This window comes from Eublepharis macularius, chromosome 10 (genome assembly GCF_028583425.1).
Source record: "Eublepharis macularius isolate TG4126 chromosome 10, MPM_Emac_v1.0, whole genome shotgun sequence".
In the NCBI taxonomy this organism is placed as follows: Eukaryota; Metazoa; Chordata; class Lepidosauria; order Squamata; family Eublepharidae; genus Eublepharis; species Eublepharis macularius.
Window position 1 is genome coordinate 86,009,007 of NC_072799.1, and position 12,224 is coordinate 86,021,230.

Genomic DNA, 12,224 nt, shown 5'->3' on the forward strand with positions numbered 1-12,224 from the left:
GCTTAATATCTGAAATCGGCATGGAAACATCTCTATACTATGCGTTTTCTGTGGTTGGATGGAGATCACTGTGAATCAAAGGAGTCATGGCAAATCATAAGCAGCAAATCTTGTCTGCAGCTGCTCGACTGATCTGCAGCACCAGCGTGTGATTCATGGCACGTAAACAGAACTTAAATGGTTTAATTTAACCAAAGTTCCTCATTGCTTTAGAGTTTGCAATACCCGTTCCCTTTCTATAATATCATTATTTTCTCAAATATTTCCTGGAGAAAGTATATATTGCACAATTCTTTATTTTTAAGTCCATCCATGTAAATGGAGCAACAAATTCTGTCTCTTTAATTTGCATGCAAAGCCCGAGTTTAGATGTTTTTTCAGTACCTGCGACATCGCTACTCAGTACTTCAGACTGAACATTCTGCTCATTGTCTCTTTCGTCGGTAGCCATGGTTTTGCTAAAGGTTACTGAAACAAAAGGTACAGCACAACAGGTTTACACCAATAAATCATTGGAATTTGGGGCTGAACACAGTGAGACTCCATTCTCATTTCAGCATTATCAGCTAACAATGAAGTGACCCACGTCTTCGCATTCTTTGGAGCAATGTAATATGCAAGAAAGCAAAGGTCTGGGCACATTTTTATTGCAATTTTACGTCATCCTGAAACTGTGATTAACTTTCATAAACAGTAGTCGATTCTGTATTTTATACTGTCATCAAGCAAAACAGATGAGCTGGAAAATAGTAGAGTTGAACTGCCTAATTGTTTTTCATTACAAGAGCTACTTTGAACCAGCTGCTCACCGCCCCAGGAGCCAAGGAGAAGAGAACAAACAATATTGCTCTAGGAAACCCGGTGGACTGAAATCTGACATTAAAAACCTAGCACGAATCCTAGCCAGGGAACCCTGCCTTGAAATGGAAAGCAAGGAGGAAGGTAACCACTTTGAAGGACTAGGCTAGGAGAGAAGAAAATGGGAGGAGATAGTTAATTGGAGAAAGAGAAGCCGAGGAGCGGAGAAGAAGGGCAGGGCAGGAAAAGGAATGAAAATAGGACTGGGTAATACAGGAAAGGGAATGTGGCAGATATAAGGGATGTGAAAGGATTAGAGAGGAGGGGAATAGAAGACATAAACTGAAAACCTTTCAAGACATTACATCCATGCATATTAGGAAGCCTGCAACTGGCTGCAGATCATCCCAATATGCCGGGTTACCTTGTTGTCTGAACAAGAGGAATGCACATATTCTTCATGTACATATAGCTTTGGTAAGCACAAACCGACCACTGGATCTTCCAGGGTTTTGGTTCAGGCATATCTAGTGTTGCCATTTGCTCACTATTGGTGGGCAAAGCTCCTACCAACACTCCGTCATCCTCACCAGTGCTTAATTGGTCAGCGAGAGGAGATGGGGGGGGAGGACATCGGCAACACTCTAGGAACCTTTCCAATTTCTATGGTTTTACATTGGTGGCGCCACTCCTGGATTCCAGCCAGAAGTGATGTCGGTGCATTGCTAATGTCCTTTTTTGCCACCCACCCCCCAAGTCTCCCAGAGATTCCAGGCATGTGCCTGGCAACCCTACATATATCAGTGATGCATACTGCAAAATATGCGTGTTGCTCCTGTTGAGACAACATGATGACTGCATCTAGGAGGAATACAAGTAGCACATGCTCCCCATATGCCCAGCTTCCAGGCTCCTGATGTGTGCAGACGTAATGTCTGAAAAAGGATGGAGAGAATTGTGAATTCCTAGGAAAGAGGGCAAGGGAGTGGAAATTGCTATAATAGAAGAGAGAAAGGCTAAATGGCAGAGAGATTGGGCAGTATGAGAGACAGCAGGGAAATGTGTAGACTACAGAAAAAGAAATGAGACAAAAAGTTAGAAGAGAAGTAAAGAATGAAGGAATTAGTGGAGAAAACAGCCAGGAGCAGCTGGAACAGGGGAAAGGAATGAAAGTAAAAGAAGTTACATTCTCCTGTTCAGGATCCCTGAGGTTACTGTCTGTAGCTGAAGGATTTAAGCTGAAAACTGCAGCCTGAACTACAGTAAACAAGAGATATTTGAACAAGAAAGGACAGAAGAGCAGGGCTTGTATTTATACCAAAGCCTGGTCCCTCCTGGTCCCTCCTGGGGAGAGCAATAAGGCCTTAATATACCTGTAGCGGCCTGCAACATTTCTGCTCCTAGCTCTGGAATTAGGGATCCCAGACCCCCAGTGGGGGATCCCCACACCCTGCCCCCACTTACCTGAGCAGCAGGGGGCACACCTTCCTTGCGTGCTCCCCCATGGCATGGTGTGCTCCCATGTGCCGCAGCCGGCGGGATCGGGCCCATTTTGGCCTGGATCATGGGGCCACTGTGGAGTGCAGGAGTGCTCCTGTGCTCTGCAGCGCTCAAAATGGGCCCGATCCACGGCAAACTGGGCCCATTTTCAGCAGCTGCAGAGCGCAGGAGCGCTCCTGCACTCCACAGCGCCCCAAAACGGGCCCATTTTGGCACGGATTGGGCCCGTTTTTGAGCCGCTGCAAAGTGCAGGAACGCTCCTGCGCTCCACAGCACCTCAAAAACGGGCCCAATCTGCGGCAGAACAGCCCATTTCCGGTGCTGCAGAGTGCAGGAGTGCTCCGCAGCGCCCAAAAATGGCCTGCCCAGGGGCCGCGTGATGACATTACTCCTGAAGTGACGTCATTGTGCCTGTGGGGGGGGCGCATGCATGCTCTGCATGCGCGCACCTCCCTCTCCCCAAAGGTAAGTGCCAGGCCCCTGTCCCCCGCCGGGAAGTTGAGGGGGCCTGGCAGGGCCGGATCTACAGTTGCCAGTGCCCAGGGCAACCATAGCCAAGTTAGTCGCACGCGCTATGCGTGTGCACGCTCCTGGCGCTGTGTGATGACGTCACTCCCATGATATCATCATGCTGGGGCGCCCCCCGCCCCCATGGCAAGCTGGCTGTCCCGGCGCGCCGTGGAGCTGGCGGCTGCGGAAGCACATGTGGCTCGGAGGCCACCCGCGCCATTCACCTGCCCCGCAGGACAAGGGGCGGCCGGCTTGCCGCACGCCCCTTGTCCTGGGGAAAGATGAATGGCGCGAGCGGCCTCCCAGCCACTCGCGCTGCCGCCGCCAGCTCCGCGGCGTGCCGGGACAGCCGGCTTGCCATGGGGGCGGGGGGGAAAGGCGAATGGTGCAGGTGGCTGGGAGGCCGCCCATGCTGTTCACCTTTCCCCAGACAGGGGGCGCGCAGCAAGCCGCCCGCCCCTCGTCCTGTGGGAAAGGCAAAAGGCAGCGCAGGTGGCTGGGAGGCCGCCCGCACCGTTCGCCTTTTCCCAGGCGCGCTCCTGGGGCTGGCAGCTGCTCCCAGCGCCCCCTCTTTGGCGGCGCTGGGGGCAGACTACCCCCCCTCCCCCCCCGCCCTGGGGCCTGACATCCCTATCTGGAATCCCTCCATATCACACTGATAAGGAGCCTTGCCGGGTGCCAATCTCCCAATGATTCATGCTTCTTCCTGTGATAACCAGCTGATAGGCGGGAGGAGGCAGGCTGGGGAAACGGGCAAATGCGTGCCACTTCTGGCATGACCAGGAAACAGGGTTCCTAGTTGCCTGCCAATGGCAGGAAATCTTCCAGGAGTTTGCCCTGTTGCCCAACTGATTGATTGGCAAGAGGTAGCAAACAGCCCAGCAATTGCCCACCACGAGCAGGCAACCTGGGCAAGCACAGAACAGGTGCGCTCCCAGTGGGGTGTGATGATGTCACTTCCTCAAGTGATGTCATTGTGCCGGCAGCATGCATGTTTCTGCACTTCACAGGGGCCAATTTTGGCCACAAATGGGCTGAACTGGCTTTGTGCAAAGTGTAAGAACACGCTTGCCGCTGGCATGATGACATCATTTGCAGAAATGATGTCATTGTGTTGGTGCCAGGAGCTTCCTTCTGGTAAGTACCAGTGTCCCCCCTCCCACTGGGTCCACAGCATCCCCCCTCCTACCTGGCAACCCTACCAGGAAATGACAGCGTAGCACCAGGGCCAATTCTTTAACGATCAAGCTGATGCTTAAAGAATCAGCCCTGGCACAACACTGGCACTTTTGGGTCATGCTGAAAATGAAGACATTGGACAAGGATGCAGGCATGCACCAGGAACACTGGTAAGTACCCTCTGCCCCCTCTCCTCCCACCAATTTCCATAGGACATGGGACGTTTTCACATGCTGGTAACCCTCCGGAAAATCACGCAAAACTCATGGCACGACAGCATCTTCATAGTGCGATTTCCCATCGTGATCCTATTTAATGGTGCAATGACATCAGAAATCACACCATTAAATGGGATCTCAACAGGAGATCACACTATGAAGACACTGTCGTGCCGTGAGTTCTGTGCGATTTTCCGGAGGGTTACTGGCATGTGAAAACAGCCAGTGAAATCCTACTGATAAAGGATCATATAAACAATATTAAGGGTCAGAGTTTGATTTTTAAAAATGGAAATTCATAGTTCAAACTAAACATAATAATTTGGGATTGCCAATTCTGGGTTGGGAAATTCCTGGAAATATGGAGTTTCAGGAGGTGAGTGACTTCAGCAGAATATAATCCAAAAAGATTTAGAAAGATGGTAGAAGTTAAAGCTGCCCTGGATAGGAAGAATTTCTGCAATTGAAATTTTCTTACTGAAAATTAATTTTTTGTTTCAAATGTTACCAATCAGCATAAAAGATAAGAAATTGAAAGACTGGCAGAGACAAATAAATCAATTTGTTTGGAATGGCAAAAAAACGAGAATAAGATTCAAGGTACTACAAGATGAAAGAAGTAGAGGAGGGCTGGCGGTCCCAAATATCAAGTTATATTATCAAGCAGATGGCTTGGTTTGGATTATTGATTGGATATGAAACCCTAAGGACAGATTAATAAAACTAGAGGCGGTGGATTTAGCAGATGGGCTGCATAATTACCTTTGGGTGACAAGAAGAACAAGAAGACAACAAAAGAATCATGTTATAAGGGACAGCCTGATACAAATTTGGGAATCAGTTAGAAAGAGAATAAGTCCATTGATATCGCCAATATTATCACCAATTGAAGCTTGTTGTAACAAAAACCAGAGAAAAGACAATGACTTAATAACATATAGAGATATGATAAACCCTCAAGGAAAGATAAAATCATGGCAAGAAATCCAAGATGAAGGAATAAAAATACAATGGCTGATATACTTTCAGGCAGTCTCCAGATTAAAAGAAGCTCTTACAGTTCATAGAGGACAATTAAGAGATCTTACAGAATTCGAGAAAATAATTACACAGAAGAAGGAGCACATTCTAGGTCACATTTACAAACTTTTACTCCAATATGATACAGAAACAGAACAAGTTAAAACTGGTATAAGATGTTTTTCAGATGGTATATCATGCCAAAGGATATTGAGAAAATGGACAAGAAATATATAGGGTCATGTTGGAAATGTAGAGAAGTGGATGGCTATTTTTATCATATGTGGTGGACATGCCAAAAAAGTAAAAAAATTTGGAAAGACATACATGCTGAGATGCAAAAAAATTTAAAACTAGATTTCACCTTGAAACCCCACTATGCTGCTGGGAATAATACCAGAAAATACTGATAAAACATTACATGAATTATTCAGATATTTGTTGACGGTGGCAAGAGTGACATTTGTGAGTAAATGGAAAGAAGATGAATGTCCAACCAAGGAAATCTGGAAAGACAAGATGGCAGAATATGCAGTGATGGCAAAATTGACGAGTTATATAAATAGAAGACCAATAAGTGAATTTGAAGAGAAATGGGGGAATTATTTTGCTTATAAAAAATAGAATAAATAAGATGTTGTAGTTTTATAAATTGGAATAAGATCACATACTGACTTATTGAATATAGCTTATAAGAGGTTACAGTCTGACAAGGGGGGAAATGTATGAATATATAATCAAATATATAATTGCTAAAATAGTTTGTAGATATGGAAACATTGATAAAGCTAGGGATAAGTAGAGAGGATTGCTATATTAAACAGTTACATAAAGAGATAAGATGAAATAGTGTAGTAATAATGGAATGAGGAGTTTTCCCTTTTTGATTATTAATTTCTAAGTATGGGGAAGGAGGTGTGTAGTATATAGTAATGGGACTTAACGGCTGCAATTTTTATTGCTATGTGGATAAATATTGAAAATGATTAAGATTCTGTGCACTCTGTATTCTAAGAACTCTTGTAGCGATAAGTCACAAAATCTTCTTGACCTTCTAACTTTCCCCTCCCCCCTTCTTTCTTTTTGTATCCCTGTTTTTTACTTTGATAAAATAAAATTTTACACACACACACACACACACACACACACACACACACACACACACACACACACACACACACACACACACACACACACACACAGAGTAGCCATTTTCTCCAGATGAACTGATCTCTATAGGCTGGAGCTCAGTTGTAATTACAGGAGATCTCCAGGACCTACCTGGAGTTTGGCAACCCTGCTAAAGATGACCGAAGGAGGTGAGAATGAAATATCGGACTTTTAACATTTATGTTCTCAAAAAGCCTATTATCATGAAATCAAGATCACAATCCAGATTTGACAGCAGAATTAAGACCCTGGTCTCGAGTTTGCATGTAGGGGGGAAAATTATGTATTGTTAAACTGATATGTATTGTCAACCAAACAACACTGAGAAGCTTGAATGATGATGCAGGTATTCAAAATACCTGAAATGAAACTGCAGTGCATGTCCACTGTGCATGAAATATCCCAATGGATCTCAGATGTACTATGTCAATGCTTTCCTTTTCTATTTTTCCTGCAATGGTTTCGATGATTGGAAGGAGAAAGAAAAGCGAGACAGTAGGAAAGGGGCATTCATGGAAGAATGGGAACAAGGCCAGCAGCAAAGCAAAGAAAACAGATTACTTTAACAGAGCAGAAGAAAAGGAAGGCTTTTAATATTCCATACCAGTCCGAGGAATTTAAAAACAAAAAATAGAATGTCTGGAAGGGGAGGAAAAAATCTTTGGAATATCCAAAAATAGAGCCAGAAGGGAAGCTATCAGCAATTAGTAGAAAAGAAAAATGGAAAAGCAGGTTTGAGAGACTCGAGTATGTGTCTAAGAGAGAGGAAGCCATCAAAACCTCAGGCTGGCTTAGCATGTCAAGTAATTAATGGCCCCAATGAATATCAGCAGCATAAAAAATATACAGTGTGTAGCTACACAAGGACACAGCCATTTGTTTGGAAGAAAATTACCTGGTGTTTTGTTTCTTCCTTTTATTTTACTTTGCAGCAAACAATGGTTTTTTTAGCAACAAGAAGGAAGGATGGTAGTAAAATGCTTGCACCAATGATCACAGAGACCTTGAGTAAGTTTTGCACTAAACTTTAAAGATTCAAAACTTGCTCTATAGTAAGTGATATTTAGTATCTGAATGCCACTTATCTGAAGGAGTAATCTCAAAAAGGGAGGTCAACAAATCTTGTCTACTGATTCCATAGACTTAGAAGCAGGGCTTTTTTCCAGCTGGAACGCAGTGGAATGGAGTTCCGGAACCTCTTGAAAATGAACACATGGCTGGTGGCCCCACCCCCTGATCTCCAGACAGAGGGGAGTTTAGATTGCCCTCCGCACTGCTGGAGCGGCGCAGAGGGCAATTTAAACTCCCCTCTGTCTAGAGATCAGGGGCGGGGCCACCAGCCATGTCATCATTTTCACCAAGGGCAATTTAAACTTTTAAAAACTCCCCCCTTGTTCCAGCTGACCCAAAGTGACATCATTGGCCCTGGGAGCACGCGTACACTTTGGGCGCGCACATGTGGTACCAGGGGCACCACCTCCCGCCAAGAGTTGCCCCCTGTGCTGGCAACCCACTGAGTTCCACCACCTCATTTCCCAGAAAAAAGCCCTGCTTAGAAGGATCTTCCTTCCATGCAGAATAAGAAGAAAACCACCTAACATACGTTACTTCCGTTCAAACAAAAATTAAAGATTTCAGATTGCCATCTCATTGATATAATAAGGTATAAACACAATTAAATGAGTACTGGACTGGCTTTTCTGAAAAGGGGTGGACCCTAGGTAACCTTTCTGCAAAGCCAAATTGAATAAAATTCTGTTTCTTTTTTTCTCAATGTAAAGGCTGAAACATTGGGCTTCTGTCAGATATTTCATATTTGTATTTGCTTACAGATATGTGATTTTACTTACATGATATGCAGGGAGTGTTTCTCCTTGAATATCATACGGGATGTCTGTTATTGTTTTTAAAGCAACCTCCCATTTAAATTGCATCAAACAACCATGAGTTAGGAAGAAGACTGAAAGTCTCTCTACACAAGACATTTTACATGAGGATGCTCAAGAGTAAGAAGACGCAAAGTTAGCTGGGGAAGCGTAGTTGAAAAAGACAGAGCTGGAGATCACTCCTGAGAGGGTTTATTAATTTCATCTTCACCTCCCCGAAAGCTCTGTCAATTTTACCTCCTCTTTGGGGAGACAAAGATGAAATTTATAAACCCTCTGAGGAGCGATCTTCAGCTCTGTCTTTTAAATTACATTTCCCAGTGAACATAGCGTATCTATAAACTTAAGCATCCTCGTGTAAGATGTCTTTTGTAGAGACTCTTACCCAACTTTCCTTACTATGTATGTTTATTATGTGAACCTCTGTTTTTATGAGGATATCCCATGTGAAATTAAATGATACAGTCCCAAGATTATACCAGTTTATTATATAAGCCATGGTGCTGAGTTCATTCCAGCCCCCTACATCTCTACTTCTGTCTGTCTCAAGATCTCTCTCTCCTCTCCCAGTTTTTCTACCATTCAACAAATTTCGTCCTCATCTCCTCTCCGGATCTCCAGCCATAGTCACACTTGTGAGTTTACTTTTTTAAAATCTGGAATCTGAATAAAATTCAGTTTTCCTTATATTGGGAAAGGAATATACTTAAACAACCATAACATTAATTCAAGTGAACTTCTTCCCCACTGTACTGATAAGGTGGCTTTTCTTAAAAATTGGTCTAGCTAAGAGGTAGGCAGCCTTGTTTGATTTAATTTGATTTAGTAAACTTGTAGGCCACTCTCCCCATGAATGGGCTCAGAGCAGATAACATCAATATTAAAAGTTACATTAAAATTAACATTAAAATCATAAATAAACATACAATGCAATCATAAAAGTAACTCTGGATAACAGCCCCAATTGACCCAGCCCCAATAAAACATTTCTATGGGGTGGGAGATGAGGAACAATAGTGATCCTACTGATGGAAAACTGGGGTGGGGTTAAACTACCCCCCCCAACAGGAGACTGGCACCCCTTCCCATTTCCTGTCATCCCCCCCCCCACACACACACACACTGGCCAGCTGAGAGATGGTGGAAGTACCCGCTGAAGGCAAATCTTGGTAAGCCTGTTTGCAGGTTCTCCTCAATTCTGTGCGTGTGACTCAGATTGTGACTGCGGCATACATGGAGAAGGACTGTACTTCCCTCCCCCCTCCCCCAGGTGCCATTTTCTCAACTTGAAATGGTCTTGGAGGGTCACTGTCTGGGGGAAACCGTGCCTCCTGGGATTGTTTCATGTTAGGAAAGTGGCATGATGTGAAAGGGGGAAGCCTCTGACTTTCTGCTGGCTATGAATGCCTTTCTTGGATACCATGCTTGATATTTCAGACCAAAATTTATTGGATTCTGCATATAGCACTGCCAGGAGATACCAGAGGTTATGTTCACACACTTAATAGGGATTTCTTCAGATTTACAATGCATACTTAAGAGTATCTCAGAAAGTACTTGGCTACTTCCAAAGATAATTCCTGTAATTTTCATTTAACATTTACCATATATTCCTTACCTTTTCTGGAGTTCAATCTTCTTATATGTTTTCACTTAGGCTTTTCCAGAATGTTGCACACACTCCTTTGGTATACCAACTAATTGTTTTTTCCAGCTGTTGGGGAGAAAAATAGAATGATTGAATTATAATTTGGTTTAGAAAGAGAATGAAAATTTTCTTTTTGGGAAACCTTTTACTTTGTAATTGAGGGTTTTCGCATTTTTAAAAACTGTTTTAAAATGGAAACATATTGCATATTGATGGTTTTATCCTGTTTTGTTCACTGCTTTGAGTTTTCATAAGGAAAGCTGAGTATATAATAATCCAACCTTTGTTAACATTAAAATGAAATGGCTGTTTTAGATGGTAAAATATAACCTGTCAATCTTTAATGGGAAGATAATATACAAAACACACTTCAACACTGGCTGCTCCCATAGCAGGTCTAAAGTAATTCAGAGGTGGAGACTTCAGTGCCAGAAAGAAGGGGTGCGGAGATTAAACTTGGAGCAAATCCTAACCCTAGAGCAAAGGTTGCCAACCTCCAGAGGGGGGCTACAGTTCTCCCAGAATTACAATACATCTCCAGGCTACAGAGATCTTTGCCCCTGAAGAAAATGGCTGCTTTGGAAAGTGGACTTTATGGCATCATGCCCAGCTGTGGTCCTTCCCTCCCCCAAACTTCATCTTCCTCAAGCGCCACCCCTAAATCTCCAGGAATTTCTAACCCTGGAGTTGGCAACCCACCCCGGGGCCCTCCTCCTGTAACACCCCCCATATGCTATCAGTAAATAGCAGTGTAAGTGCTTGGAATACTAACATAAATATATAAGGTTGGTTCCAGCTAGTTTTTTCATTGAATTTCTCCTGATTCCTTTACTGTATCCTCCCTCCCCCGGCTTTTGTCTATGCAGGTCCCATGATCGCTAGCATAGGGTTGGGGGAGGGGGTCATTGGAAGGACCACCTTTTCCAGCAGTGGAAATCTTAGGCAGTATTAATCAATACGTTGGGTGCCCTCAGCATTTCTAAAGTTCCTTCCAGCTCTAATATAATGCAAATTCTAAGAGTTTTGAAAAGAATTAGCCAGCGTTGACTATTATGTGTAGCATAATAGTCCCCCTAATATGTATGTGTCTGTGTGTGCGTGCATGCATGCATTTTTAGATTTTTAGATTTCAAATATTTCTGCAAACTTGGGGCTTTTTCAGGTTTGTATAAAGAGCTATCTTGTCTGTCCAGGGCTTCAGTCCTTAGATTTAAGTATCCACAGATTTGGCCACATTGAGAATTAGATATATTCCTTTATCCCTTAGAAGCTCCTTGATGTATATATCTTGAGCAGCAGAATTGTTTAACCTATTGCTTAAGGGACAAAAGGACAGAAATAAATTTTGCAACTGCCAGATTACGTATATTGATGATGATATCAGACAGCAGGATTTAAAAATGTAACTACCACCATCACATTTAGTTTGACTCAGAGCTGTGTGTGTATTTTCTGGAAGGTAAGCATGCAACAAAGATGAGAACACCTACAATCTATAGAGAAACAAGTATGTAATGTAGACACACGTTAAATTTTGCATGCAAACCTGAGTACTGGTGTGTGTGTGGGGGGGGGGGACAGGGTGTGTGTCAGAACAGTAGTGGCCTTTTTGGCAAGTGCCACAAGTCAATTACACAGAGCCACTCTAGTACTCACTAAAGAAGATACACAGCCCCCTGCTTCGGGAGTTCTTTTGCCTTTACTCACCTGAGCAGGAAGCCATGTTGGGGAGACTGACAGAAATGTACGCCTAGTCTATACCAGAATTAAGTCCTCTTGCTTATCTTCAGGTGGGTCATAAACTCTACCTCTGTGACAGAAGCATCAATGCCTCATTTTGGCCTGTGGCCTGGATCTGCACAGTAATGGAATATGAAGAAATACCAGAAGTTGAAGATTGGATTCAAAAACTGTTGTACATGGCGGAGATGGACAAAATGACAAGAAAATTGAAGGAACAAAATCCATGTGAATTTTTAAATGACGAAACTTAAGGAGTATCTTGAAAGTAAGTGGGATGTGAAAGGATAGCTGTGGTCTCTGGACAATTATTAAGATGTATAGAGAATATGTAAAAGCTTTACCTTTTATAATAGGGACAAGTATTTGAATAGAGATAATAATAAGAAATAAAGGGATTATAGTGCTGTTGGGAGTCAAAAAGGGAAAAGGGGGAGGGGGAAGGGAGGGGGGCATATATATTGATTCAAAGGGTAAATGTAGTTGTATTATGTATTATGGAAATGTATGTTAACCCATTCAATAAAAAATTGATTTAAAAAAATGCCTCATTTT

General features: G+C 43.3%; 1 protein-coding gene across 1 annotated transcript in view; it reads right to left on the minus strand.

The window, feature by feature from the left end:
- The window catches only part of CRACD (capping protein inhibiting regulator of actin dynamics), a 259,695-nt gene that overhangs the window by 138,057 nt on the left and 109,414 nt on the right, over window positions 1-12,224 (minus strand). Inside the window, exon 2 of the mRNA XM_054989872.1 lies at window positions 9,900-9,995. The gene's annotated coding sequence lies outside the window, so the exon portion shown is untranslated. The remainder of the gene's footprint in view (window positions 1-9,899; window positions 9,996-12,224) is intronic.